This window comes from Salvelinus namaycush, unplaced genomic scaffold, assembly GCF_016432855.1.
Source record: "Salvelinus namaycush isolate Seneca unplaced genomic scaffold, SaNama_1.0 Scaffold1379, whole genome shotgun sequence".
In the NCBI taxonomy this organism is placed as follows: domain Eukaryota; kingdom Metazoa; phylum Chordata; class Actinopteri; order Salmoniformes; family Salmonidae; genus Salvelinus; species Salvelinus namaycush.
In genome coordinates, this window is record NW_024058096.1 from 47,501 (window position 1) to 61,840 (window position 14,340).

Consider the following 14,340-nt stretch of genomic DNA (forward strand, 5'->3'; position numbering starts at 1 on the left):
GTGGTGTGTGATCTGTGTGTGTGTGGTGTGTGATCTGTGTGTGTGTGCGCGCGCTTGTGTGTGTATGATGAATTTCTGTACAGTGGATGTCTAGTCTAACATAGTCCATGCTCTGAACTGAGCTTACTAGCTAAATGGCTTCCTGTCTACCCAGTCAATCAATGATAAGTCACAACTTCTGTTCATCAACTCAACAACTCCCTTTGTGTGTGTGTGTGCCCCTCTATCTGAGAGCAGTCCGAAGCAGACAGACAGGCCTCAGAGCCCTCTGTCCTCCTGTCCTCCCACTGAGCCAGCGCAGTTCATCATAATCCTTTAATTACCTATTTTCCTTTCTACTCCCACCCTCATCCTTTTATTTCGTTTAGTTTATTATGATCCCCATTAGCTTTTGCCGAAGCAGCAGCTACACTTCGTAGGGTCCACAAAAAACATGGCAAGTAACAAAACATTGATAGACAAGGAAAGTCACACAAATGTAAAATACAACGATATCCAAACAATGCAACTAAAACATTATACAAACAATACAACAACAAAAAATGATGGGTGTGTTAAGGGAAAGGTGTGCTGCTCTGTTTTGAGCCAGCTGCAGGTTTGCTAGGTCTTTCTTTGCAGTACATGACCATATTACCAGACAGTTATCAAGATAGGACCAAAGCCTGAACAACTAGTACAGTTGACTTTTGTCTAAAAAATATATTGTATAACAGACCACTGCCCATGATAACTGACCATCCAATGTTATACCTAGAAGTTTGGCTTCCTCAACTTGCGCAATGATCACACCCTTTAATGAGTAGGAGTATGTTCACATGCAAACAATAATGAGACTATTGTGGATACTCAGATTAATATAATAGTTTGATTATAACATTTAAATGCTTTGGAAGAAGAACGATTTCTTTAATAATCCTGTTTACATGGACACATCTGAAATCAGGCTACCTGATGGCACTCTGATCAATGCCGAAAATTGCCAATCAAACTAAACGTTCTACCACAGCGACCATGTTATTTTTGGGAAGCATATTTGTTCTGAGTTTCGGACATAATATATGTTTGTTTGTGAAAACTACTTCTAAGACATGTACATCCAGTTCCGAACTCACTTCACTCGCGCTAAAGAGAGAGATTTGAGCTCCCGGTGCTGGCAGATCAGATACACCACTGGAATGCCCATTAAGATGTTTACACGTCCTGATAATTCAAAAGATTGCCCAGAAAACCAGGTGTTTTAATCAGCAGATGCTTATTTCGATTTTGACCGTACGCCGATTAAGATAAGTAGAATAAGGTGTTTACATGACTATTGCATAATCTGCCTACTGACATAATCAGTTGAATATCGAATTATTACTGTGCATGTCAACGTACTAAATATTTTGAATCAAACACAAATTTCAGTGAGCTCACTGGTTTTGGGTGCTGACATGTAGAGTGTGGAATCAGCCGCATACATACTCATTCTAGCTTTGTGTAAGACCAGTGGCAAATAATTTGTAAAAATAGAGAAGAGTAACGTTCCAAGGCAACTGCCCTGAGGGACACCGCACTGTACATATCTGATGTCAGAGAAGCTTCCATTGAATAATATTCTCTGTTTTTTGGGGGGGATAAATAACTCTCCAACCATGTGATGACAGGTGATGTAAAGCCACTGCAAGTTTGTTTTTTCTATTTATAATCAATAACATCAAAGGCTGCACTGAAACCTAACAATATAGCTCCAACTTATTATCCATTACCATTAACCAATCATCAGTCATCTAAGTCAGTGCAGTAGTAGTTGAGTGCCCTCTATACCCATGATGAAAGTGTCATGACACTGGCCTGTGGGTAAGGTTTATGACCCCCCCCCCATAAATAACTTCTCCCTTCCCTCTCTCTCTTGACTCTACAGAGGGACTCTTGAATAGCCTTTGTTAAACAGAGTCTGGGAACATCAAAGAAGTTGGGGGGGAAATGTACCATATTTTCGTAATCCGACCAGTTGAACATATGCGTTGGTACTTAATGAATATGATGTCAGTTCGGTTGTCATCTGAGACATTCTCATCAATGATAGGATGACAAACTCTACAGTGGAAAGTCTACACAGAGTTATCAGATTCACATGGAATTGTTGAGCAATTTAAATCTTTGAATTTAAAATTATTGGTGAAAAGATTAAATGTAATTTTAGCTTCCAAATGAGAGATTTGGGTTTTCATAAGGTTAGGGCTCTGCTAATCAGTGGCCCGCCCCTGTGAAGAGACATGGGTTATAAAACTATGAAAACACACCCTTCTCCCTCCACTATTTAAAGCCCTTGACAAAAATGTAACCTCCTGTTCCGAGGACGACGGTCCATACGTTAAAAAGGACTAACATGTCAACTACAGAACTAAGCCAACCTCAGCGTGAGCTTTGGTTGTGAATGGTATGAACTTTGAACTCTTATTCACTAAAGAAGTGAGACATCCTAGCCGTTGAGTTAGCAACAGCAGCTGTAAATGTGGGCTAGGAAAGGACAGACAGAGTAATCCCGTCTACCACACAACGACGACACTACAACGTATCCCGTTCACCACCAGAGACACTCTTCAAAGGACAAAGGACTCTGTTGGGCAACACGGCCTTCCATCTACCACCAACCTATTGAAGCGCAGCTCAGAGTAAATATTTATTGCATTTTCCTTTTCCAAATGGGCGGTAATTTAGAATGCATAGGATATTGTATTTACGATAGCACAGCTTCTCCCTTTGTTCCTCAGTCTTCCCGCTCTTTCACTCAAACCCAACCCACCAGGGACGTTTTCCTTTATGACATAATTGGTAATCAAGGTATGATTCATTCTGTGTATATGTAATTCTGTGTGATTAGTTAGGTATTTAGTAAATAAATAATTAAACCCAATTTTGTATTGCTGATTCAACTTGTTAGCCAGGGTTCGTGAAGATAACCAAGAATTTACAACTTTCAGATGAGACTGAAATAATGTGACGATTACATTGACTGCCATTGATGTAAAATATTACTAGGTCTTTAAGAGTTTATTCGGAAGATAACAGCTCTATAAATATTATTTCGTGGTGCCACAACTTTCTAGTTAATTACATTTACATGATTAGCTCAATCAGGTAATATTAATTACAGAGAAAGGATTTTATAGAATAGCATGTCATATCACTTAATCCGGCATAGCCAAAGACACGACAAAAGTCAGTAGTTACTTGTCTGAAAAATAGCATTGTATTTGGTCAAACACAATCCTCTCCATCAATTTACTAAGAATAGGCCAGCAAACTGATTGGCGCTGTTAGAGCCAGCAAAGGGTGCTTTACTATTTTTAGGCAGTGGAATTACTTTAGCTTCCTTCCATGCCTGTGGACACACTCTCCTATACGTTTGGTAAAGATATAGCAAATAGGGGTGGTAATACGGCTCCGTTGGTAGAGCATGGTGCTTGCAATGCCAAGATTGTGGTTCGAATACCAGGACCATAAATACATTTAAAAAAAAGAAATGCACGCCTGACTAAGTCATTTTGGATAAAAGCGTCTGCTAAATGACATGTAAAAAATGAAACATCCTCTCACGGTCAACTGCGTTTATTTTTAGCAAACTTAACATTTGTAAATATTGTGTAAATAGTCTGATGATGCTGTGACAAGACACCCGCCCCAGACCATGACGGACCCTCCACCCTCCAAATCGATCCCGCTCCAGAGTACAGGGCTCGGTGTAACGCTCATTCCTTCGACGATAAACGCGAATCCGACTATCACCCCTGGTGAGACAAAACCGCAACTCGTCAGTGAAGAGCACTTTTTGCCAGTCCTGTCTGGTCCAGCGACGATGGGTTTGTGCCCATAGGCAACGTTGTTACCGTGAATGTCTGGTGAGGACCTGCCTTACAACAGGCCTACAAGCCCTCGGTTGAGCCTCTCTCAGCCTATTGCGGAAAGTCTGAGCACTGATGGAGGGATTGTGCATTCCTGGTGTAACTCGGGCAGTTGTTGTTGCCATCCTGTACCCATCCGCAGGTGTAACATTCAGATGTACCGATCCTGTGCAGGTGTTGTTACACGTGGTCTGCCACTGTGAGGACGATCACTGTCAAACCTGTCTCCCTGTAGCGCTGCCTTAGGCGTCTCACAGTACAGACATTACAATTTATTGCCCTGGACACATCTGCAGTCCTCATGCCTCCTTGCAGCATGCCTAAGGCACGTTCACACAGATGAGCAGGGACCCTGGGCATCTTTCTTTTGGTGTTTTTCAGAGTCAGTAGAAAGGCCTCTTTAGTGTCCTAAGTTTTCATAACTGTGACCTTAATTGCCTACCGTCTGTAAGCTGTTAGTGTCTTAACGACCATTCCACATGTGCATGTTCATTAATTGTTTATGGTTCATTAAACAAGCATGGGAAACAGTGTTTAAACCCTTTACAATGAATATCTGTGAAGTTATTTGGATTTTACAAATTATCTTTGAAAGACTTGGTCCTGAAAAAGGAACATTTCTTGTTTTTGCTGAGTATATTTTAACACAGTCTGCTACCATTCTCAACAGTTTCCCATCAATAGCTTTTCCACCTCTCCCACACGGACTTGACCAAAATAAAAACAGCAATCCTCTTCTTTCATTATTAGATCTTTTATACAAAAAATATGATGGTTCACTGTTCAATGTTGTCATTTCATGTCTGAGTGTTTCCACTTTAGTAGTGAAATAGTCATTGAAATGATTGGCAATATCGAAAGGTTTTGTTATAAATGACCCATCACCTTCAATGAACGATGGAGATTAATTAGGTTTTCTGCCCATGGTATCATTTAAGGTACTCCAAAGTATTTTTCCATTGTGTTTTATGTAATTTATCTTTATTTGGTAATACAAGTTATTTTTCTTTGTGTTAAGTTTAGTCACAACATTTCTCCATTGACAATATGTCAACCAATCAGCTGAGCAGCATAACTTGTTTGCCACCTCTTTTGCATAATTTCTTTAAACAATAAAATGTTTAAATCCTCACCCCCTCATTCCCTCCCCCCCTAACGTCATCCTCACCCGTTCATTCCTTATCCCCCCAAACCCATTCCTCCCTCTCCCCCAAACCCATTCCCCCCCCAACCCATTCCTTCTCTTCCCCAAACACAGTCCTCCCTCTCCCACCCAAGCCCAGTCCTCCCTCTCCCCCCAAGCCCAGTCCTCCCTCTCCCCCAAACCCATCCCCCCAACCCATTCCTTCTCTCCCCCCAAACCAGTCCTCCCTCCAAGCCCAGTCCTCCCTCTCCCCCCAAACCCATCCCCCCCCAACCCATTCCTTCTCTCCCCCCAAACACAGTCCTCCCTCTCCCCCCAAGCCCAGTCCTCCCTCTCCCCCCAAACCCAAACCATCCCCCCCTAAACCCATTCCTCCCTCTCCCCACCAAACCCATTCCTCCCTCTCCCCCCAAACCCAGTCCTCCCTCTCCCCCCAAACCCAGTCCTCCCTCTCCCCCAAACCCAGTCCTCCCTCCCCCCAAACCCAGTCCTCCCTCTCCCCCCAAACCCAGTCCTCCCTCTCCCCCCAAACCCAGTCCTCCCTCTCCCCCCAAACCCAGTCCTCCCTCTCCCCCCTTACACCCAGCCTAACCCCTTATCCCTCACCCTTTAAAATTCACCCTTTCCATAACCCACATACCCTCACCCCTCCCTAGTGCGGGGTCCTCCTTGGGGGGTGGCTAAGAGACCCAGAGACGATCTTGCTTATCATGAGCCTGCCCCCCTCAGCATGACGGACAGCATATGCATGGCATAATAGGAGATGAGACAGGGTGTCAGGGCCTGGGGCTGATGAAGTGGACTACATGAAGCTCTGCTATTGGGTAGACATGCATCTTTCCTTTACATAGGTAAACACACACACACACACACACACACACACACACACACACACACACACACACACACACACACCACACACACACACACACACACACACACACACACACACACACACACACACACACACACACACACACACACACCTGGGGCCTACCTGAGATGGCCACCTTTCCTTTACAGGGTAGTCTGTCGTCCGTGGGCCCTGCATCCGCTGACCTAGTAGAGACAGAAAGAAGAGGATGACAACGGAAATTCTAATTGTAAACCCTGCTCAATTGCACACTTAGAACACATTAAACCCTTCACCCTATGGGTATACCTCCATTTATGCGCCTCTAAGTTCCTACCCCGCCCCCTTGCCTTGCCCGTTTACCCTCTGACCTTAGTGCGACCCTCTGCATGACCTGGGCCTCCTTCATCCTCTGCAGCTCTGACATGAAGGCCATGATGCGGATGTTGCAGGTGAGCAGGCTCTTGGAGGCCTCTAGGGCCTGGTCTCTCTGGGAGCAGGCAGCCAGCAGCTTACAGGCCCCGTCACGCATCCGGATCTCATGGTCTATCTTCTTCTGGATGTTACTGTCCTGCAGGCAGAGAGAGAGGGAGGGAGAGATGGGTTAGGACATTTTACTGACTGGAACAGGGTTGGTCTTTGAGTGTGGAGTGAGACTGTAACAAGAGGGTAAGTGTGACAGTTCAATTTAAATGTGACAATGACTGTGAAGAAGAGCGTTTGTGTTTATGGGAGAGAGAGGGCAAACGTGTGTGTGTGTGTGTGTGTGTGTGTGTGTGTGTGTGTGTGTGTGTGTGTGTGTGTGTGTGTGTGTGTGTGTGTGTGTGTGTGTGTGTGTGTGTGTGTGTGTGTGTGTGTGTGTGTGTCTCTCTCTCTCGTGGGCCCATTAGTGGAGTGTATCCCTGAAAGCGTTCTGGTGTCTCTGTGCGGTGAGGCGTGGGTCGGTCGGGGCATAGAGTAGTCAGGAAGAAGTTGTAAATATGCCCTTACGCCCTTCTGCCTCCCCTCCGGCACGCAGACACCAAGATGCTTAATCATTTAACATACACACCTGTCTATATAAGATCCCACAGTTGACAGTGCATGTCAGAGCAAAAACCAAGCCATGAGATCGAAGGAATTGTCTGTGACAGGATTGTGTCGAGGCACATATCTGGGGAACGGTACCAAAACATTTCTGCAGCATTGAAGGTCCCCAAGAACACAGTGGCCTCCTTCGTTCTTAAATGGAAGAAGTTTGGAAACACCAAGACTCTTCCTAGAGCTGGCAGTCCAGCCAAACTGAGCAATCGGGGAGAAGGGCCTTGGTCAGGGAGGTGAGCAAGAACCCGATGATCACTCTAACAGAGCTCCTGAGTTCCTCTGTGGAGATGGGAGAACCTTCCAGAAGGACAACCATCTTTGCAGGACTCCACCAATAAGGCCTTTGTGGTAGAGTGACCAGACAGAAGCCACTCCTCAGTAAAAGGCACACGAAAGGCACCAGTGAAACAAGATTCTCTGGTCTGATGAAACCAAGATTGAACTCTTTGGCCTGAATGCCAAATGTCATGTCTGGAGGAAATCTGGTACCATCCCTACGGTGAAGCATGGTGGTGGAAGCATCATGCTGTGGGGATGTTTTTCAGTGGCAGGGACTGGGAGACTAGTCAAGATCAAGGAAAAGATGAAAGGCGCAAAGTACAGAGAGATCCTTGATGAAAAGTGCTCTGGAGCAGGTTAGGAACTCAGACTGGGGCGAAGGTTCAACTTCCAACAAGACAGCGACCCTAAGCACACAGCCAAGACAACGCAGGAGTGGCATCAGGACAAGTCTCTGAATGTCCTTGAATGGCCGAGCCAGAGCCCAGACTTGAACCCGATGGAAAATCTCTGGAAAAACCTGAAAATAGCTGTGCAGCGACGCTCCCCATCCAACCTGACAGAGCTTGAGAAGAATGGGAGAAACTCGCCAAATACAGGTGTGCAAAGCTTGTAGCATCATAACCTAGAAGACTTGACGTTGTAATCGCTGCCAAAAGTGCTTCAACAAAGTAATGATAAAAGGGTCTGAATACTTATGTAAATGTGATTTAAGTTTTTTTTTTTTAATAAATTAGCAAAATCAACGGCAGGAGAGGGAGGGAGGGAGCGAGGGGTAGGGCCAGGAGAGAGAGAGAGGGAGGGAGTAAGGGGCAGGGCCAGGACAGAGAGAGAGAGAGAGAGAGAGAGAGAGAGAGAGAGAGAGAGAGTGTAAGGGACAGGGCCAGGAGAGGGAGGGAGTGAGGGGCAGGGGTAGGCGAGGGAGGGAGCGAGGGAGGGGCAGGGCCAGAAGAGGGAGAGGGAGGGAGCGAAGGAGGGGCAGGGCCAGGAGAGGGAGAGGCAGGGCCAGGAGAGGGAGAGGGAGGGAGCGAAGGAGGGGCAGGGCCAGGAGAGGGAGAGGCAGGGCCAGGAGAGGGAGGGGCAGGGCCAGAAGAGGGAGGGGCAGGGCCAGGAGAGGGAGAGGGAGGGAGCGAAGGAGGGGCAGGGCCAGGAGAGGGAGAGGCAGGGCCAGGAGAGGGAGAGGCAGGGCCAGGAGAGGGAGAGGCAGGGCCAGAAGAGGGAGAGGCAGGGCCAGAAGAGGGAGAGGGAGGGAGCGAAGGAGGGGCAGGGCCAGGAGAGGGAGAGGCAGGGCCAGGAGAGGGAGAGGGAGGGAGCGAAGGAGGGGCAGGGCCAGGAGAGGGAGAGGCAGGGCCAGGAGAGGGAGAGGCAGGGCCAGAAGAGGGAGGGGCAGGGCCAGGAGAGGGAGAGGGAGGGAGCGAAGGAGGGGCAGGGCCAGGAGAGGGAGAGGCAGGGCCAGGAGAGGGAGGGAGTGAAGGAGGGGCAGGGCCAGGAGAGGGAGAGGCAGGGCCAGGAGAGGGAGAGGCAGGGCCAGGAGAGGGAGGGGCAGGGCCAGGAGAACCGTGACTGCTGCAGTAGAGAGAGAGAGAGAGAGAGCGCCTACATTTTATAATTTATGCTGCTCTCTTGCTTTTCACACCGGCACAGACACCCACATACACATGATACATACACACATGATAACACACACACTCTACACACACACATACACATGGATTTTGTATTGTAGATAAACTATATATACAACAGTGTGTGGACATCACTTCAATAGTGGATTTGGCTATTTCAGCCATACCCATTGCTGACTGGTGTATAAAATTGAGCACACCGCCATGCAATCTCCATAGACAAACATTGGCAGTAGAATGGCCTTACTGAAGAGCTCAGTGACTTTCAACGTGGCAGCGTCATAGAATGCCACCTTTCCAACAAGTTTGTCAAATGTCTGCCCTACTAGAGCTGCCCCGGTCAACTGTAAGTGCTGTTATTGTGAAGTGGAAACGTCTAGGAGCAACAACGTCTCGGATGCGAGGTGGTAGGCCACACAAGCTCACAGAACGGGACGACTGACTGTTGAAGCGTGCAGCACGTGTAAAAATAGTCTGTCCTCAGTTGCACACAATGCTAAGATCACCATGCGCAATGCCAAGCATTGGCTGGAGTGGTGTAAAGCTCGCCGCCATTGGACTCTGGAGCAGTGAAAACACGTTCTCTGGAGTGATGAAACACGCTTCCCCATCTTGCAGTCCGACGGATGAATCTAGATTTGGCGGATGCCAGGAGAACATACCTGCCCGATATCATAATGCCAACTGTAAAGTTTGGTAGATGAGGAATAATGGTCTGGTGCTGTTTTTCATGGTTCGGGCCCCTTAGTTCCAGTGAAGGGAAATCTTAACGATACAGCATACAATGACATTCTAGACGATTCTGTGCTTCCAACTTTGTGGCAACAGTTTGGTGGAAGGCCCTTTCCTATTTCAGCATGACAATGCCCCCGTGCACAAAGCGAGGTCCGTACAGAAATGATTGGTTGAGATCGGTGTGGGAGAACTTGACTGGCCTGCACAGAGCCCTGACCTCAACCCCATCGAACACCTTTGGGATGAATTGGAACGCCGACTGCGAGCCAGGACTAATCGCCCAACATCAGTGCCCAGCCTCACTAATGCTCTTGTGGTTGAATGGAAGCAAGTCCCCACAGCAAGGTTCCAACATCTAGTGGAAATCCTTCCCAGAAGAATGGAGGCTGTTATAGCAGCAAAGGGGGGACCAACTCCATATTAATGAGTAAGATTTTGGAATGAGATGTTCGATGAGCAGGTGTCCACATACATTTGGTCATGTATTGTATGTGGTACTAGAGTAGTGGCCTGATGGCACACACTTAATGTGTTGTGAAAAGTATTATGACATGTAGTCATGTAATATTTAGTTTTTGTATATAACTGCCTTAATGTTGCTGCACCCCAGGAAAAGATCCTTAATAAATACAAATACAAGAGTGGAGCGTGTAGCTTGTTGTTGACCAATCATGAGTCATCAAAGCGGCATTATAAACTGGGTGGTTCGAGCCGTTAATGCTGATTGACTACAGCTGTGGTATATCGTACCGTTTACCATGGGTATGACAAAACATTTATTTTTACTGCTCTAATGACGTTGGTAACCCGTTTATAATAGCAATAAGGCACCTTGAGGCTTTGATATATGGCCAATATACCACGGCTAAGCGCTGTGTCCATAAGAACAGCTCTTAGCCCGTGGTATATTGGCCATATACCTCACCTGCTTGGGCATTATTGCTTAAATAAGCTACAGCCGTAGAGCCTCGCTCTGTGTGTGGCAAAAGTTTGAAGATATCTACACGAATCAATGGAAGATGGAATTAAAATGACAGAATTAAAAGTTAAAGGAGAAGGACCGCATCTGGATCCGACCAGGTCTGTACGGAACGGCTCTAGCTGTCCTCAGGTCCGTTTGGAACGATCTCTATATTTAAAAAAAAAACAGATGCATATCAGGTCCGGATGGGAAAGCTCCAGGTCCATTTTGGAATTTGGACCCATGAAGACGTCTAAAACAAACAAGCACGCACAGCACAGCTCACACACACACACACACACACACACACACACACACACACACACACACACACACACACACACACACACACACACACACACACACACACAACACACACACACACACACACACAACACACGACACACACACACACACACACCACACACACACAACACTCCTGAACCATATTCTTCATCATAGCAGGTCTTTTGACCCGTCTTGTTCATTTTCACTCATTGCTGCTCACTTGGCAAAGTTGGAGCAAACTCTCCCCACCTAGCGTCCTAATCCCTGTGTAATTTGTGCGCCAGTCAATACACTTCTGCTGTGTCAGTGCTGCAATGCAGTTGGAATATCTTATTGCTCAATGAGTCCATTTTCCCCGTCTCTCTCTCCTTGCTCTCCCTCAGGTGATTTCATCAACCTGGGCGACAGGCAGCTAACGGTTGCTGCACATGCCCGGCCACTCCCGGGGAAGCATCTGCCTGCACGACGGGGACAACAAGATGCTGTTCAGACGGGGACGTGTCTATGACGGAGCCATGGTTCGACTGGCTGCCCACCAGCCGGGTCAGCGACTACGTCAGTAGCTGTGAGCGCCTGGTGGGCTGGTGGATAGTGAGGCAGGTGGACCAGGTAATGCCGGGACACTATCACACGTTTGGTGCAAAACGGCTCCACCACATCGCCTCGGGGTACATCGACAGAGCCGGCACCTGCCCGGCACGCTTCTCCACATTTGCCTGGAGGACCTTGGCCGGATTGCGCTACGGGCGTCCAACACACGTGGCATCTGCTAGCCACATGAAGAGGCTGGCACCCCAGTTGAATCTTTTGCAGAGTTAGACTGGGGGATGTGAATCACCCCTCAATTACAGGATTTCCTTGTATTGTCTATTATAAACTGATGTAATCCAATGTATGTTATTTTAAAATGATTCATCAAAATGCCCCCATTAAAATTACATCAGGCAATGATTGACAGAATATTGAGATTCCCATTATTACAGGATTCATTAAAGACTGAAAATTAAATCTTGTTTATTATGTAATATTAAGATAAATATTAAGTTGTGTGATCGTTGGAAATGCTCTTTCCCATGAGGTAGCCTAGTAGTTAGAGCGTTGGATTAGTAACTGAAAGGTTGCAAGTTCAAATCCCCGAGCTGACAAGGTACAAATCTGTCGTTCTGCCCCTGAACAGTTAACCCACTGTTCCTAGGCCGTCATTGAAAATAAGAAATTGTTCTTAACTGACTTACCTAGTAAAAAAAATAAAATATTGACAGTGTTTCTTAACCCCAGTACCGTCGGGAGTCCCCCACAACTACTTAAGCTCTTGATCATTAGTTGAATCAGGTGTGGCTATCGCTGAGCTAAAACATATTTAAGAAGACCATAGGGAGGCCCGCTTGGACTGGAGATGAATAACATAGTTTCCCTTAGGGACACAATGTGACAGCACAACACCTACACAGAGACCAACAGACACAGACAGACAGAGGGCATGACTCAGCAGTATCTTTTATAACCTTGTCCCCAGGCTAGAGAAGAGGGAGCTGGTGGAGGAGACCTATATATTTTGTAACACTAGTCTTGGGCGGGCCAAGTTTTTTTCGGGCCGCCTATGAATAAAAAAAAATAACATTTTCGGGCGGATTTTTTTGTCAGTGTTATCTAATATTTATATATTTATTAATTCCATTATTTTACTTTTAGATTTGTGTGTATTGTTGTGAATTGTTTTTAGATACTACTGCACTGTTAGAGCTAGGAACACAAGGATTTTCGCTACACCCCGCAATAACCATCTGCTAAATATGTGTATGTGACCAATAAAAACTTGATTGACTAAAAACAGATATAAAGTATGTAGAAAAGATAAATGGGCCTATATATTTATACTAGGATTATCTTTGAGAACTAACAATCACTGAAATAAAAGCTAGACAGTCAGGGAGAATAATTTAAAAAAAACATTTTTTTATGGATTTTGTTTGAGTCACTCAAACTTTTAGATTTGTGTGTCATTGCAAAATGTGTAGAATTGTAGGACATTTTCTTTAAAGAAAAAAAAGTCAGCCTCATTGCAAAATGTGTAGAATTGCAGGAAACTTTGCTTTAGAACAGCTACATGTAGTCACTGGGGCCAACAGGAGGGCCTCTAAGTATTTGTTAGTTCTCAAAGAGAATAAGTTCCTGCAATTCTACACATTTTGCAATGAGGCTGACTTTTTTCTTTAAGAAAATGTCCTACATTCTACACATTTTGCCATGGTTTATGCTATCTGAGTGACTCAAACAACATCCATTAATTAAAAAAAAAAAAATTCTCCCTAGCTTTTATTTCAGTGATTAAGTCAACAGCTGCACCATTGGCCATGCCCCCACCTAAACCCCATTTTAATCCAGAAAAAAGCCCCGCACTGTATAATCCATCACACTCGCAATAGAATAAAAGTGTTAGCACATTCTTGAAATGAGACAATCCAGTTACTGTGTGGTTTTTCCTTTCAACACTGTGAAAATGGCATTTAACAACAAGCACAAATTTCCTATTGAAAGATTCATGTGACAGTTTGGCTGCTTCCCAATTCTTTACCCTTTTCCCAAAGTGTGCACTTTTACACTCCACATCATAGATTTAACAATGGTGGAAACTCTGTCTAGCAAAGGATTTTACCAATTCACAATTATTTTAAATCCATGACTGTTAATGTGTGGAAGTGCACACTGGGAGAACGGGTGGAGAATCGCGACGCAGCCTTGGATTCCGTGTGCAGAGAATGATCGTGATAACTAGGTCAATGGCTCTTGGAGTACATTCAGACTTCAATTTTAAATGGATGAAATATTAATTCCGTCTCTAAACTATATATAAACAAAATACTTTGGCATGCACTCGTTTTATTATTTATTTTGAATAAAAGTGGTGTGGACATGCTCTGTAAATTGAATGGGTCTGTGTTGACATAGGTTTTTGGTCAACTGACACAGAGGTTAGTCAACATTGACAAAAAAGCACATGGTGTTTGATCGAGAGTGATGTTTGATCTAGGGTTAGTGGATGGCTTTAATCCTCATGTCATACTGACGTGACATTTCTACTGGGATTATATGATGTATATCATTTCCACTAAAAGGAGAGATATGACAGAATAAATATCCAAGGCTGTTTCTGAATGGATACAACCATTTATTATTGTTATGTTTAATACAATATTTAAAACATGACTGAGTCCTTATTTCTTTCTCCCCCAGGATGACGTGCATGCAGACAGTCTGCTAACACAAGACACTCTTGTTAACAATTCAATGTTATCTATTAGACACAGTTATAGATATGCATCTGTTAAAATAAATCAATATAGCTGTATTTATAACAAAATCAATCACGTAATAATGTATAAGAAAAAGAAGAGTTTTGTTAACTTATTAAAAAAAACTTTACAGTAACAAATGCCACTTTGAAGCATGTACAGTTGTTTACTCTGAGTAAAAAGGAGTGAGCC

At 45.1% G+C, this 14,340-nt stretch overlaps 1 pseudogene; it reads right to left on the reverse strand.

Moving 5' to 3' along the window:
• Positions 1-10,543, reverse strand: part of LOC120036512 — a 13,329-nt pseudogene extending 2,786 nt beyond the window's left edge.
• Positions 10,544-14,340: the final 3,797 nt, after the last annotated feature.